Raw genomic sequence first — 15,515 nt, 5'->3', positions numbered from 1 at the left:
ATGTAGTGCTAGGTCACAACCTCACAATTCATACACCACATGCAGTGTCAGCCTTGCTAAATTCTGCCCAAACCAGGCACGTCTCATCAGCGCGGTTTACAAGATGGGAATTGGCACTAATGGCCCCCGTAAACATCACCATAAGGAGATGCAGTGCATTAAATCCTGCAACATATCTCCCAGGTGTGCCTGGACAGGCACAAAGGGTGGAGGATGAGAGTGGTGGGGAAGGAGAATTTAATACAAAGGAGGACACACATGATTGTATGGAATATTTGACCCAAAATTTTACCGCAAGGCCTTACATCAGTGACAACCCACTGGAAGATGTAGATCTAACTTTCTACACGGACGGTAGTTGTCACAGACAGTCAGACTCGGGAGACTTGTGTACTGGATACGCAGTCGTAGATGACCAAGGCACCATAGAAGCGGAACCGCTAGGCCCACCTCACTCAGCCCAGGTTGCTGAACTGGTCGCCCTAACCAGAGCATGTGAATTGGCTAAGGGCAAATCAGCCAATATCTACACTGACTCTAGATACGCATTCGGGGTAGTCCATGATTTCGGAGCCCTATGGCGCCTCAGAAACTTCATGACGGCAGCTGGTACACCGGTAGCGCATGCAGCTCACATCAAAAGGCTTCTAACAGCGATACAGGAACCCGACAGAGTGGCTGTTATCAAGTGTAAAGCACACACATATAGCCAAGACCCAGTATCACTTGGTAACAGCCGAGCAGACGAAGCTGCTAAATTAGCAGCTGGTACCCCCAGACAGACAGACACCTCACAACTGATGGTATTTAATACCATCAACACACAGAAGTTGTGTGAGATGCAAAATTTGTGTTCCACACAGGAAAAGGCAGTCTGGAAGGCAAAGGGATATGGCCAGGAGTCCTCAGGACTCTGGACAGATGGACAAGGTAAACCGGTGGCCCCCAGAGCATATCTTCCATGTTTAGCTGAGGCAGCTCACGGGCTGACTCATCTGGGCAAGGAAGGAATGTGCAAGTTGGTAAGAGCATATTGGTGCGCCCCAGGATTTTCATCTCATGCAAGTAAGAGAGCAATGTCATGCCTTACCTGTCTGAGAAAGAATATCGGAAAGGCAATACCAACAGAACCATATCATATCCCACCTACAGGCGGTCCTTTTCAGGTAATACAGATTGACTTTATTCAATTACCCCCTTGTCGAAATTCGAAATATGTACTTGTTTGTATAGATGTATTCTCAAATTGGGTCGAAGCATTTCCTGCGGCCACAAATACCGCTATGTTTACTGCTAAGAAAATTGTGCAGGAATTTGTATGTAGATATGGTATCCCTAGAATAATCAAAAGTGATAGGGGTACCCATTTTACAGGTGATGTCTTTCAAGGAATGTGTAAGTTGATGGGAATTGATAGCAAGCTGCACACTCCATACCGTCCACAGGCGAGTGCGAAGGTGGAAAGAGTGAACAGCACTATTAAAAATAAACTGAGCAAAGTTATGGCAGAGACAGGATTGACATGGCCAGAAGCTTTACCCATTGTACTGTACAGCATCAGAACCACTCCCAGGTCCCCTCTTAATCTGTCTCCCTTTGAAATCTTGTTTGGTCGACAACCGCATGTTATGATTAACCCTCAGGATGATTTGAAGTGTAACAATGAAGTGACTGTAAAGTACCTGGTTAACATGAGTAAACAGCTAAGGAATCAAAATGATAATTTGAAGTTAGTGATTCCTGATTTGCCAGATAGTAATTGTCATGACATTGAACCTGGGGATTATGTAATGATACGAAATTTTCTACGCTCAGGTTGCCTTATTGACAGATGGGAAGGACCATACCAGGTCTTATTGACTAGCACTACAGCATTGAAAGTTGCCGAGAGAGAGACTTGGGTTCATTTGTCCCATTGTAAGAAGGTTGCTGATCCAGAGAGGTCCCGTGATAAGGAACAGACGGTAGAGGAAGTTGTATCACTGGAGTGTCTGTTCCAGGAGGACTGAGGCGGCACCTGAGCATCGAGAATCACAAGATCAAAAGCAGTTGTCGATTCCCTGTTCCCTTTTATTGTTTTTCTCCACTTCCCATCCCCTCTCCCTCAAATTATTTTTCCCCCTTCTCATTCTTCTTCGTTTCCTCCTAAGATGGACTTGCCTCAAGAGACTGTGATCCGGATTTTCCTGTTGACCATGATGTTGACCAGAGCAGTCTGTTCCGGCGAGAGTACCATGGAGGTCGAGAGAGGTTCTGGAATGGGTTCTGATGACAGAGATGGAGGCGTAGTTTTCCAAGAACAACTTAACCAACAAGTAAAGGCGAGTATCAGAAAACGATCCGATAGCATTGACAATAGAAGGAATTGTGAAGGATTGTTAGCTGAAGAAAACTGTATCTGTAGGCTCTGTGACAATGTAGTTGAGGATGGGTGCATCAAGAAATGCCAATCCAGTTTTAATATCCACATGGACCGGCATCCCTTGAGTGACTATCACTCCTTAGTGGGTAGTGTGTTAAATCAAACAGATTGTTGGGTATGCTCTCAAGTACCTCAAGGTCATAGCAAATCAGGACTAGTACCATTTCCTTTAATGGTAGGGGAGGTACTTGAGCTAAAGGGTGGGAGACCGGTGGACAGGAGGTTTAATATCTCCAGTCCTCCTAGTTTGAAGCTCCACCAATATCATGTGGATAGATCCCTAATATGTTTTAACATTACCAATCCCCGAAAGCCGGGAAATTGGGAAGTGTCATGGAGTAACCAAACCATGACCCTTTCATATAGGGCAGATAGAATGCCTACAGATACAGAGCTTATACGCCACATAGCCAGTAGAGAAAAGTCTTTCCGATATAGGTATACCCTAGGAAATAGGATTACGAGAGTTGGAGAGGTATCACCAGGATACTGTGCACATATCGTACAAACTGGTACGTGTACTAGACAGATGGGAGAATTAGGGTTAGGAGATTTCACATGGAAGATGTGTAATATGGTTATGTCCTACTCCGTCCCATATGTTCTCCCCGATGATGCATATTTCATATGCGGGAGGAAGGCGTATAAGTGGCTTGCCCCAAACTCTGAAGGATTGTGTTACATTGGAAAAGTACTGCCTGAAGTAATGACTGTATCACGTGCCAAAATGAAAGATATTCACCGTGGTGCCCAAACTCCTTATACTCATACTCATTATGAGCACGTAGTTAAACGGCACCTGATAGAAAGAACAGAGCATCCGGCCTCTGACATGATCCATGAATCCACCGGGATTCAGTTTCTAATCGCGTTAGATATCACTCGCACCGCTAGAGGAGTGCTGAACTATAGATACATCTCTGCGCTTGCAAATTTGTTAGATAATATCACAGAAATGTATGATGACACGTTTAGGTATACTGGAAGAGAACTTCAAGCTTATAAAACAGAACTAGTTCAGCATAGAATGGTTCTCAATTATCTCACAGCAGTAACAGGTGGATATTGTGTCACACTGGCAACGCAGTACGGCGTGAAATGTTGCACATATATTACAAATAGTACCGAGGACCCGGTCGAGGTCATAGACCAAAAGATGGACGACATTCTCCAATTAAAATGGGAATTCCGCAGGAGACGCAATCTCACCCTTGCTGCTGTGAGTAATGAGCTGACTAGTTGGGTGTCATGGTTGAACCCGCGAAATTGGTTCTCTGGTTTAGGAGAATGGGCTCAAGGAGTCATAATGGATGTAGGGAAGTTTCTCCTATGTATCTTAGGTGTTGTCATAACGATTGGTTTGATATTTAGATGCGGTCAGGCTTTAATGAAGTGCAAACGTAGTACCAGGGTAATGAGTCTAAGGAGTGAGGAAATTGTAATTCCAATGGATTTGATTTATAACCCAACTGTAGAAACAATGATGTGATGAAAATGCGATTATACGGTCCGTTTCTTTCACCTGTTTTTCCGGTTTCTCCGAGGTAAAAAGACCTACGTTTGACGAGGAATTTGATGATCCTGTATACAGACAACTGGTGGATTAAAGAAGAAGTTTTGACAACCTTATACACAGAGATTTGATGAACTATGCCATAGACCCCCAGTTTCCCTAGAAATTTTAAAATTACGCTAGCCCAACACTTTTTATAAGTCTATGGACATTGACAAAGCTTTTTGCCCACGCCTTTTGGCAAAAGCACAAAGAAGACTGCATTCAACAGACACCGAACAAGACTTCAACCGACAAATGTTCATTAACCTGACATAGAATACCACTGCATTTACCATAATTATGTCTTATCTTCATCTCTACAACCTTCAGGTAATGACACACATAGTCGATAGGGAATACAGGCACAGATACCAGCAATCACATATCCCCCCCATTCATGTATCATCAACTAAAATGTGCTCCCCATTTTGTTGCAACCAAAAGCCGAAGAGAGCTCGGTAAAGTTTGACAGCCCATCCACAGACCCGTACCACGGGATAAGAAGGAATTCAAATGTATACTTCGCAATACCTCGTAGCTTGATTTAAAACACGTACGGCACGATGATACATGACCCCCCAAAACACGGATTCATACACACATGCTTCTGCTATCTCACTAGGTCATACCCTTTTCTCACCTCCTCCTCTCCTCCCCTACCCAACCATAGAAATATTTACACATGACATATATTTTTCTCTTTTTGAAATGTTTTAGGAAGTGGCAGTTATTGTTGACTGCCAAAGGGTGGACTGTCAAAGTCAGAAAAATATCACGATGCACACTGCCATATTTGCACCTCATATGTGTCCCTGCTGCGCATGCGTGCGCTCTCCCGTGCGTGCGCATACTCGCTGTTGCGGGCACCCGCAGGCGCACGGTATGCGCATTTACGGTAGAGTTCGTGTGCGTCTAGCGGGCGACTCGTTCATAACATATTTTAACTATATAATGTATTTTGTAGATAATGGTCCCTTTGATAGAATCTGAAAGTTTGGTTAATGTAGCATGTTCATGGACAGAGAGATCCCTCTTTGTTTGATACGAAGGGTCAGACAGGAGTAATACAGTGGTGTTTAGTATCCATCGGAAGAGTATTTAATTAGCAATATTCCGGTGTTGGTTTGAAACAGATTAATCGCTCGTGCGAATAGTTATGGACATAAGAAGTTTATGTCCATTTACTATTATTTGCACTTACTTATCCATGCGGCGGGAAACCTAGTTTCCCACCCACCTGAGCAGTTGGAAATTGTCACAGCCCACCTGTATGAATCAACCTATGACCTTTTGTTATAATGCGAAGAGGAATTCCTGTGTCCAATGAACAATGAGATTGTAGGGACCATTGAATTGTATTGTGTGTGAGGCATAAATAGACAAGCCGACCACATCCAGCTCTCACTCTTCAACGGTTCTCATTGCTGATAATCGGGAGCTGGATGTCCAGAGGCGCATGTGATCGTTCCCTTTGTGCGTAAGTTTTCTCCGCAATCATATTGTCTTTCTCGTTATTATGGGCCATATCTCTCTCTCTTCTCCTTTTTCTCTCATTTTCCCTTAAAACGTAATTGTATTGTATTGTATTTTACTGTGTAGTTATCTGGTTAGTTAGTCTATGTTATATTGTAGTGTATGACTTGTATTGTATTATTCTTTTTTCAAGTATAACATTCATATAAGGCGTTAGACCCTAAGCACGGTATCTGTGTATTTCTTATAGTGTTAAGTATTCTCAGAGCGCTTTTTAGTTAATAAGGTTACACTGTGTTGCATCCACACTCTATCTCTACACCAAGGTTTACTGCATAATACACTGTTTTATGGTATAGTTATAAGGGTTTAACATTGTGAGCGTTTGCGCCGCTGGTGATCTCCTCGTGGTCCCGAGCGTTCGCATCGCTATAGCGAATCATTACGTTAGTCGGCAGCCAATAGCGTGCCTGCCTGTGATCTCTTGGCCGTAAGCGAACGTGACGCTTGAGCGTCTCGACTACGGCTAAGCGATTGTTACGCAACGTGCGTACCCTTACGGTACTCCATACGTCAATAGCATACAGTGTTCTTAGACCTCTTAAAGGGTTTTAAATAAGATAAATATTTAGCTTTATCAGGTTCACCCAATAAACTTAAGAAGAGATGAACTGAATACATTCAACTCACTATTTGAAGACCTAAGAGCAGATGAGAATAAATTCTTCAATTATTTCCGCATGTCCTTGTCATCTTTTGACGAATTACATATGCGGCTGAGAGCCCATATTCAACATGAGAACACTACAATGCAAAATTGTATTCCACCTGTTCAAATGTTAGCAGTTACACTGAGGTAAGTAAATCAAAGACATTTGAAAGTACAATGTTTTTATTTCACACTGAAAATGCACATATTTAAAGTATGAGCAATATTTGCAATTAACTTATATCCAAAACATTAGGTAACAAATGTAACAAACAGCCAACGGTGGAAATTAAATTGCATGTGTTATGCACCATGTGTGTGATTTGTAACAAATTTGGTTGAATCAGGGCTAGATTGGTATTTATAATGGGTGCAGTGATGAAAAGTCCACGGAACTGTATGAACCAGAAGACGGTGCAGGGGATGGAGTTTGAGAGGGACAACTTTGAGGGCTATTTATTGGAGGCATGTTTCCAAAATGTGGGTACAATTGAGATGTTAGCGGAGGTTGGGCTTGTTGCATAGGATTTTGGCCATAAGGTTGTTGTAGAGGCATTGCTTGCAATAGTGTTTGGTGCATTGGCATAGACTGATAAGGCAGGGGCGAAGGCTGCAAGGATCTCCGCTTCTGCTGATTTATATTAGAAATCAGTTGAAGAACCCCCATTTGGAACTGTAATATTTCATCTTCGTCTAATTTCTCTAAAGCAGGCATGATCCCCTGAAAGAAAGATATATGACGATTTGGCTTTTCAGGTTCCAGAGCCTTTAGCAGTTTTAATTCTACTTCATCTGGCTTACGGCGGCGTGTTTGTGGTCGAAAAACCACCATGTGTGGCACTGGCTGCTGGTGTTAGTAGAGTCTCTGTTGTATTTTTGGGCTCATTTTCAGGAACTGAGTTTTCCCTCACAGCATCTTCAACTGGGTTATCTGGTATGACATCCTCCAGAGTGAAATTTTCTTCAGTATCCCGACACACATACAATTTTTTTAAGAATTGCATCTGGTCATGAAACACATATTTCCTATGCTTCACTGCCCCAGCTCCAGATCTCTTGCTTTCTTCGATTTTTTTGAAAGACTTTGCAAAGGAGTCTCGAATATTGCTCCATCTTCTCATGACTTCTTTACCTAGAACAATATCATTCAATAACAATATAAATGTTTTACATTTTGTAATGTTTACCAAAGACCTACTGACCAATTACTCATAGTTTGCATTTGTTCTTTTCAGATATCTGGCAAGTGGGTGCACTTTTACTGATCTACACTATAGTTATCGAATTGGAATTTCAACTGTAAATCAGATAATTAAAGAAGTTTGCCGAGCCATTTGGTCAGTCATGCAATCAGAATGCCTACCTACACCTACAAAAGAACACTGGCAATCGATAGCAGCTGATTTTGAGAAAAACGCAAACTTCCCACATTGCATAGGGGCATTAGATGGCAAACATATCCGACTAATTTGTCCATCCAGCAGCGGCTCAATGTACTTCAATTACAAAGATTACTATTCTGTAGTGTTAATGGCCATTGCAGACTCCAAATACCGCTTTGTCTACGTGAATATAGGAAGTTTTGGTAAAGACTGCGACTCTGCTATCTGGAAAAGATCTAGTCTGTGGAGGTCAATTATAACAAACACACACCAACTTCCAGACGAGAAATGTCTACCAGGAACAGAAAGTCCTAAAGTGCCATATGTGTTTGTTGGTGACGAAGCATTTGCACTTCATAAGCATCTACTCCGACCTTATGGTGGGCCAAACCTGACGCAAGACAAAAGAATTTTTAACTACCGCCTGAGTCGAGCCCGTAGATATGTGGAATGCTCATTTGGCATTCTAACTAATAAGTGGAGAATTTTCCATAGACCAATTAATGTCAATCCCGATTTTGCCGTTGACATTGTCAAGACTTGTATAATTCTCCATAATTTTGTTAGGGCTAGAGATGGGTTTCAGATTGAGGACACTACATCAATAACAGGCTTGGAAGATTGGCAACGTGAACCCACAGCACGAGGAGGCATGACCGCAAACAACGTCAGACAAATATTTGCCAAATACTTTGTAACAGACATTGGAGCTGTGTCCTGGCAAATGTCAAAAATCTGACTGTAGTCATTTTCATTAAACTGTGCTAAAAATGTAAACACAACAGGAGATTTACGGTCAGCTGGGCCCCAGTCGTGTTTCGCACAGTCCTCCCGCACCTTGTTTGATGACGTTCACCTGTCACATCAATGACCCGTGGTGCTCCCCAGTTTTGGTTTTGGTTATGCACAATGTCAGCAACAAGTGATATGTGTGCAAACGGAGTATTGCATATATACCTTATATACCCGCAAAGTCACTGTTCTACATGTGCGTTTTTTTATGCACAATTTGTGCGCACCTTAAAATTGTTTAAGTTGCCATACTAATGTCGCTCATCTGTGTTGTGCTTTTGTTTAATAAATCACGAAGATGTTGCGTTGTGCACCTAAACGTAGATGTGCTGCCTCATGTTACTTTGTGAATAAATTCCTTTGTGTTCCCAAAAGCCTCTGAGTGCCATCACTTCTACAATTGATCACTTTTCAAGCCTAGTACATGCTGGACCAGGCCAGGATATCAGGGTAACTTGCGTGCATCTGAGTACCGAACTACCTGTAAGTGTGTGTATGTATGTATATATATATATATATATATATATACACACACACACAACGAAGTCTGGTGCCACTCAAGGGTCTGCACAGTTAGTCCGACAGACAGTAGATCTTGTAGATCAACGTTTCCATTTCATGTCTAAATCGGCCTCAGTTTCACATCCTGATGACGATTTAGTCATTAAATCAAAACGTTGATTTACAAGATCCACTGTCTGTTGTACTAACTGCAGAGACCCTTGAGTGGCACCCGAGTTCGTAGTGTATTTGTGAGGTATCTTACCTGGGTGAGCACCTGGCCGGTACGGACTTTAGTGGGAGTAACGGTGGATGTACATTGTGTGTGTGTGTATGTGTGTGTCAGTGCCGTAACTAGGCATTTTAGCGCTGTGTGCAAGAAACGATAGTGGCGCCCCCCCCAATGTAAGATAGGGGCAGTGCACGCCTAAGGTGCGCAAAAAATTTATAGGGGCGTGGCTTAAAGGGGAAGGGTGCGTGGCCACAAAATAATAGCAATTCATACTACGGTGCACAGTAGTCTACATTATTCAAATTTCGCTGCACAGTAGCGCCCCTTTTATACATTACAATAGACAGCGTCCCCCTTTTTACACATTACAGCAGCCAGTCCCCCTTTTTACACATTGCGGCAGCCAGTCCCCCTTTTTACACATTGCGGCAGCCAGGCCCCCTTTTTACACATTGCGGCATCCAGGCCCCCTTTTTACACATTGCGGCAGCCAGTCCCCATTTTTACACATTGCGGCAGACGGGACCCCTTTTTACACATTGCGGCAGACGGTGACCAAGAGAGAGAGAGAGAGAGAGAGAGAGAGAGAGAATATACTTACTTTCTCCCCGCTGACAGGCTCCTCGTGCAGCTTCCTCTCGGTGCAGGCTGTGTGAGATGAGAAGGAGGAGGAAAGAGGGGGAGCAGGGAGCCGCAGCAGCGCTATTTGATTGGTAGTAAGCGCCGCTGCAGCATCCCCCTCTCCTCCTGTATTGGTTGCCTGGCGCTGCTGTGGATGCTGGGAAACCGCATCCCAGCATCCTTAGCAGCGCCGGGCAGCCAATACAGGAGGAGAGGGGGATGCTGCAGCGGCGCTTACTACCAATCAAATAGCGCTGCTGCGGCTCACTGCTCCCCCTCCTTCCTCCTCCTTCTCTCCGCTGCCCGGCGCTGGTCCTCTTCTCCCTACACAGCGGGGCGCACGGCGCAGACTTCGGCGGCATGTAATGAGTCAATTTGACTCATTACATGCCGCTGGCCGTTGCGCCCTCAGGGCAACTGCGCTGTGTGCCAAGCCCCCTTGGCACACACGTAGTTACGGCCCTGGTGTGTGTATATATATATATATATATATATATATGTGGGATGCGGTCAAGATACCGCCGACGGAATCCCAACTGCCACAATCCCAACATATTCTCCCTCCGTGGGTGTCCACGACACCCATAGAGGGAGAATATAATAGTGTGCCGAGCGTAGCGAGGCACCGTGCCCGCAGTGTGGCGAGCGAAGCTAGCCCGCAAGGGGCTGCGTTCCGCTCGCCACCCCTGTCGGCATTGTGTTGTTGGGATTCCGGCGTCGGTAAGTCATCAGCGGCATTGTAATGAGTCACTACAAGCCGCCTGTGTGCGTGTGCTGCCGCCGGAGAGGAGCAGCTCCGGGGGCAGGGGAGGAGTAGGGGGACTCTGGAGCTGCAGCAGCGCAGTGTAATTGTTGGTGGCGCTGCTGCAGTTGTCCCTCTCCTTCTGCATTGTCTGGACGCCGCCGCTGTGAATGCTGGGATGCGCCTCCCTCATCCCAGCATTCACAGCGGCGGCGGCCAGCCAATGCGGAAGGAGAGGGACAGCTGCATGTGACGCTGCCACCAATTACATAGCGCTGCTATTTGTCTGTCTATCTATCTATCTATCTATCTATCTATCTATCTATCTATCTACGTATCTCTCCTGTTTACCTAATGTATGAAAGGTGGACTGGCTGCCGTAATGTGGAAAAAGGGAAATCCTGTGTGCCAGAATGTGTGAAAAGGGGGACTGGCTGCCGTAATGTGCTAAAACAGGGATTGTCTTCCGTAATGTGTAAAAGGGGGGACTCTAGGGGTCATTACAAGTTGTTCGATCACTAGGAAATTTTTGCAGCGCTGTGATCATGTTAAAACTTGGCCAAACTGTGCATGCATATGCACTGCAATGCGCAGGCGCGTCCTACGGGTACAAAGAGGATCGGTGCTGGCCGATAGATTTTACGAAGAATCCATTCGCACAGTCGATCGCAAGGTGATTGCCAGGAAGAGGGTGTTTATGGTTGGCAACTGTCCGTTTTCTGGGAGTGTTTGCAAAAACGCAGGCGTGTCCAAGCGTTTGCAAGGCGGGTGTCTGACGTCAATTCCACGACCAAAAAGACTAAAGTGATCGCAGTGGCTGAGTAAGTCCAGAGCTACTCAGAAACTGCAAAAACTGTTTTGGGGCCACTCAGCTGCAAAGGCGTTCCCACACTTGCCAAGTGAAAATACACTCCCCCATAGGCGGCGACTCTATGATCGCAGCGCACCCAAAAGTTGCTAGTGAGCGATCAAATCCGAATGACCCCCCTCTGTCTGCCGTAATGTGTAAAAAGGGGAATCTATCAGCCATACTGTGTAAAAGGGGCTCTACCTGGTGTAGTGGCGCTACTGTGCGGTGTAATTTAAATAATAGAGACTACTGTGCACCGTAGTATGAATTGGGATTCTTTTGTGGCCACACACCTTCCCCATGAAGCCATGAACCTATATTTTTTGGAACGGCTGCGGCGCACACTGCCCTTATATTACATAAGTGTGGGGGCCGCTGATGCTGTTTTTTGCACACAGCGCTAAAATGTCTAGTTACGGCACTGGTGCACAGTTGCTTGACACAGAAAACTACAACAAAAAAGTATTCCCAGTTTGGCCCAATAGAAAGTTGATTAGAAAAATGTACTGAGTCCGAAAAGAACACAAACACACACATATACATAGATATATGGACATATATATATATAAATGACACAACTGTATTATAAATCGAAACAATAAATCAAATACTAACCAAACAGTTCTTTATCATTCTCAGCAAGCTCATTGAAATCAGCTTTCAAATCACAGCAAAGCTCGTGCCAAGCCTTTCTGGTGGCATTTCTGTCTTTATAAACTTCAAGAGTTTTATCCCACAAAACTGGTCTGATTTCTACCAAGGAAATCGGTCTCTCAGTGTCAATATCTAGCTCTGCCATTTTCTCCAAACTACGCCTGCAGTGAGTGCACTGATGTGGGCGGGTTGTAGTGTTTTTATCAATAAACCATGTGATGTATGGGTGAGGAAACACATCGTTCCCGGCGAATAGCTGTTGTGTGTAAAAGCACTCATTGACAGTGCTTATACACTGAATCAGACAGACGGCAGGAGCACGGGCCGGCAGCCGGACTATTCAGTGGTGAGTCCCGGCTGTTACCCGGCAGCTGGGCCGGCACCGTGCCGTGTGTAAGGACACATTGCGCTGCATGTGTCTTTACATCACGGCAGCAGTTAAAAGCCGGCCGTGTGTTTGCCGGGCGGCGACAGCCGCCTCGTGTGTTTTAGCACTTACAGAGCAGCTCTGGAGCTGTTACAGTGCCCAGCTGCTGCAAGAAATAAGCTTGAATGCTTAAGGGGCTGGGGCATAGCCAACATGAGCCCTACACCGAAGGAGGGTGGAGGTGTTTAATGCGAACTAGGGGTCATCCAAGCGCCGCAAAAGGCCGCCATGCCATGCACGCCCCTTTTCTCTTTTCATATGCAGACGAGGGTTGAAGCCAACTTTGACCCACTGCTTGGATGACATCACCATATGCAAATCCATCTGCTGCAGGCCTTCCCCCAGGAATGCTTGCACTAGTTGTTGCATTTGGTTTGTTGTTTGGGGGTGCTTCAGTATTAGGCAGCCTTCTGCCCTCCCATGTTCATCTGAAAATATGTGTTCTCCCTGCAGTTGTTGTCCCCAGACGAGAGTTCCCTTGTGCTGCCTCAGTTGAATCTCCTTTACTTGACAGAGATGTGCCTGAGCAGCGGCCCTCCCCAGCCCTATCCCAAATCATACTTATTTTGCATAGGAGATACCATGGTCATGAAGATTGTTCTCCCAGGGTGAGGTTCATTCATTGCATTCTGGGTATGCTGACCCCTGTGATTTCCCCAAATGTGGGAAACTCGACTGCATTATTTGTGGTAGTGGGGGACTGTGTTTGTGCTTTCCTCTGGTCACCTCTGGTAAAAGTCAGATTTCTTTGTCTCAGATCTTCCTCTAGCCTTGTTCCTCTTTCGAGAGTTCCCTTGTGCTGCCTCAGTTGGATCTCCTTCACTTGACAGGGGGGTGCTTGAGCAGCGACCCTCCCCAGCTCTAGCCCAACTCCTACTTACCTGCCAGGTAAGATACTATGATCATGAAGGTGCTTCTCCCAGGGCAAGGCTCACCCATTGCACTCTGGGTGTGCTGCCCCTGTGATTTCCCCAAATGTGGGAAACTTGACTGCATAATTTGTGTTTCCACTGGTCGGCTTTCATATAATTCAGATCTCTTTGTCTCAGGTCTTTCTCCAGCCTAGTTTGCTGTCTGTTTCCACTTCTTTTTTTTGAGCCCCTCCCTTCTATACCCTTGTGCACTATCCTGACTTCTCCTCCTGTCTGCTTACTTTGTGCCTTCCAATGCACAATGCAAACTACAGGCAGTGTGCAGGGCCCACACCCTTTTACTTGCCTTACAGAGCAGCTCTGGAGCTGTTACAGTGCCAAGCTGCTGCAAGAAATCAGCTTGAATGCTTCAGGGGCTGGGGCATTGCCAACATGAGCCCCACACCGAAGGAGGGTGGGGGTGTTTAATGCGAACTAAGGGTCATCCAAGCGCCGCAAAAGGCCGCCATGCCCTGCATACCCCTATTCTCTTTTCATATGCAGATGAGGGTTCCAGCCAACTTTGGCCCACTGCTTGGATGACATCACTGTATGCAAATCCGTCTTCTGCAGACCTTCCCCCAGGAATGCTTGTACTAGTTGTTGCATTTGGTTTGTTGTTTGGGGGTGCTTCAGTATTAGGCAGCCTTCTGCCCTCCCATGTTCATTTGAAAATATGTGTTCTCCCTGCAGTTGTTGTCCCCAGATGAGAGTTTCCTTGTGCTGCCTCAGTTGAATCTCCTTTACTTGACAGAGATATGCCTGAGCAGCGGCCCTCCCCAGCCCTATCCCAAATCATACTTATTTTGCATAGGAGATACCATGGTCATGAAGATTGTTCTCCCAGGGTGAGGTTCATTCATTGCATTCTGGGTATGCTGACCCCTGTGATTTCCCCAAATGTGGGAAACTCGACTGCATTATTTGTGGTAGTGGGGGACTGTTTGTGCTTTCCTCTGGTCAGCTCTGGTAACAGTCAGATTTCTTTGTCTCAGATCCTCCTCTAGCCTTGTTCTTCTTTCGAGAGTTCCCTTGTGCTGCCTCAGTTGGATCTCCTTCACTTGACAGGGGGGTGCCCGAGCAGCGACCCTCCCCAGCTCTAGCGCAACTCCTACTTACCTGCCAGGTGAGATACTATGATCAGGAAGGTGCTTCTCCCAGGGCAAGGCTCACCCATTGCACTCTGGGTGTGCTGCTCCTGTGATTTCCCCAAATGTGGGACACTTGACTGCATAATTTGTGTTTCCCCTGGTCGGCTTTCATTTAATTCAGATCTCTTTGTCTCAGGTCTCTCTCCAGCCTAGTTTGCTGTCTGTTTCCACTTCTTTTTTTTTGAGCCCCTCCCTTCTAATCCCTTGTGCACTATCCTGACTTCTCCTCCTGTCTGCTTACTTTGTGCCTTCCAACGGACAATGCGAACTACAGGTAGTGCTGCAGGGCCCACACCCTTTTACTTGCCTTACAGAGCAGCTCTGGAGCTGTTACAGTGCCAAGCTGCTGCAAGAAATCAGCTTGAATGCTTCAAGGGCTGGGGCATTGCCAACATGAGCCCCACACCGAAGGAGGGTGGAGGTGTTTAATGCGAACTAGGGGTCATCCAAGCGCCGCAAAAGGCCGCTATGCCCTGCACGCCCCTTTTCTCTTTTCATATGCAGACGAGGGTTGAAGCCAACTTTGACCCACTGCTTGGATGACATCACCATATGCAAATCCATCTGCTGCAGGCCTTCCCCCAGGAATGCTTGCACTAGTTCTTGCATTTGGTTTGTTGTTTGGGGGTGCTTCAGTATTAGGCAGCCTTCTGCCCTCCCATGTTCATCTGAAAATATGTGTTCTCCCTGCAGTTGTTGTCCCCAGATGAGAGTTCCCTTGTGCTGCCTCAGTTGAATCTCCTTTACTTGACAGAGATGTGCCTGAGCAGCGGCCCTCCCCAGCCCTATCCCAAATCATACTTATTTTGCATAGGAGATACCATGGTCATGAAGATTGTTCTCCCAGGGTGAGGTTCATTCATTGCATTCTGGGTATGCTGACCCCTGTGATTTCCCCAAATGTGGGAAACTCGACTGCATTATTTGTGGTAGTGGGGGACTGTGTTTGTGCTTTCCTCTGGTCACCTCTGGTAAAAGTCAGATTTCTTTGTCTCAGATCTTCCTCTAGCCTTGTTCCTCTTTCGAGAGTTCCCGTGTGCTGCCTCAGTTGGATCTCCTTCACTTGACAGGGGGGTGCTTGAGCAGCGACCCT

The 15,515-nt window shown here is 45.8% G+C and overlaps 5 non-coding genes across 5 annotated transcripts; all 5 read left to right on the top strand.

Moving 5' to 3' along the window:
- Positions 1 to 12,917: 12,917 nt before the first annotated feature.
- LOC135026400 (U1 spliceosomal RNA) lies at positions 12,918 to 13,081 on the top strand. Its single transcript, XR_010223034.1, has one exon. It is a non-coding gene; the product is annotated as a U1 spliceosomal RNA (small nuclear RNA).
- Positions 13,082 to 13,233: 152 nt separating this feature from the next.
- Positions 13,234 to 13,396, top strand: LOC135026360 (U1 spliceosomal RNA). The gene has a single exon (XR_010222995.1). It is a non-coding gene; the product is annotated as a U1 spliceosomal RNA (small nuclear RNA).
- Positions 13,397 to 14,068: 672 nt separating this feature from the next.
- LOC135026426 (U1 spliceosomal RNA) lies at positions 14,069 to 14,230 on the top strand. The gene has a single exon (XR_010223060.1). It is a non-coding gene; the product is annotated as a U1 spliceosomal RNA (small nuclear RNA).
- Positions 14,231 to 14,382: 152 nt separating this feature from the next.
- On the top strand, positions 14,383 to 14,545 carry LOC135026352 (U1 spliceosomal RNA). Its single transcript, XR_010222987.1, has one exon. It is a non-coding gene; the product is annotated as a U1 spliceosomal RNA (small nuclear RNA).
- A 674-nt stretch (positions 14,546 to 15,219) lies between these two features.
- LOC135026399 (U1 spliceosomal RNA) lies at positions 15,220 to 15,383 on the top strand. The gene has a single exon (XR_010223033.1). It is a non-coding gene; the product is annotated as a U1 spliceosomal RNA (small nuclear RNA).
- The last annotated feature ends 132 nt before the right edge of the window (positions 15,384 to 15,515 follow it).

This window comes from Pseudophryne corroboree, unplaced genomic scaffold, assembly GCF_028390025.1.
Source record: "Pseudophryne corroboree isolate aPseCor3 unplaced genomic scaffold, aPseCor3.hap2 scaffold_436, whole genome shotgun sequence".
In the NCBI taxonomy this organism is placed as follows: domain Eukaryota; kingdom Metazoa; phylum Chordata; class Amphibia; order Anura; family Myobatrachidae; genus Pseudophryne; species Pseudophryne corroboree.
This window is presented reverse-complemented; position numbering and strand designations above follow the sequence as displayed.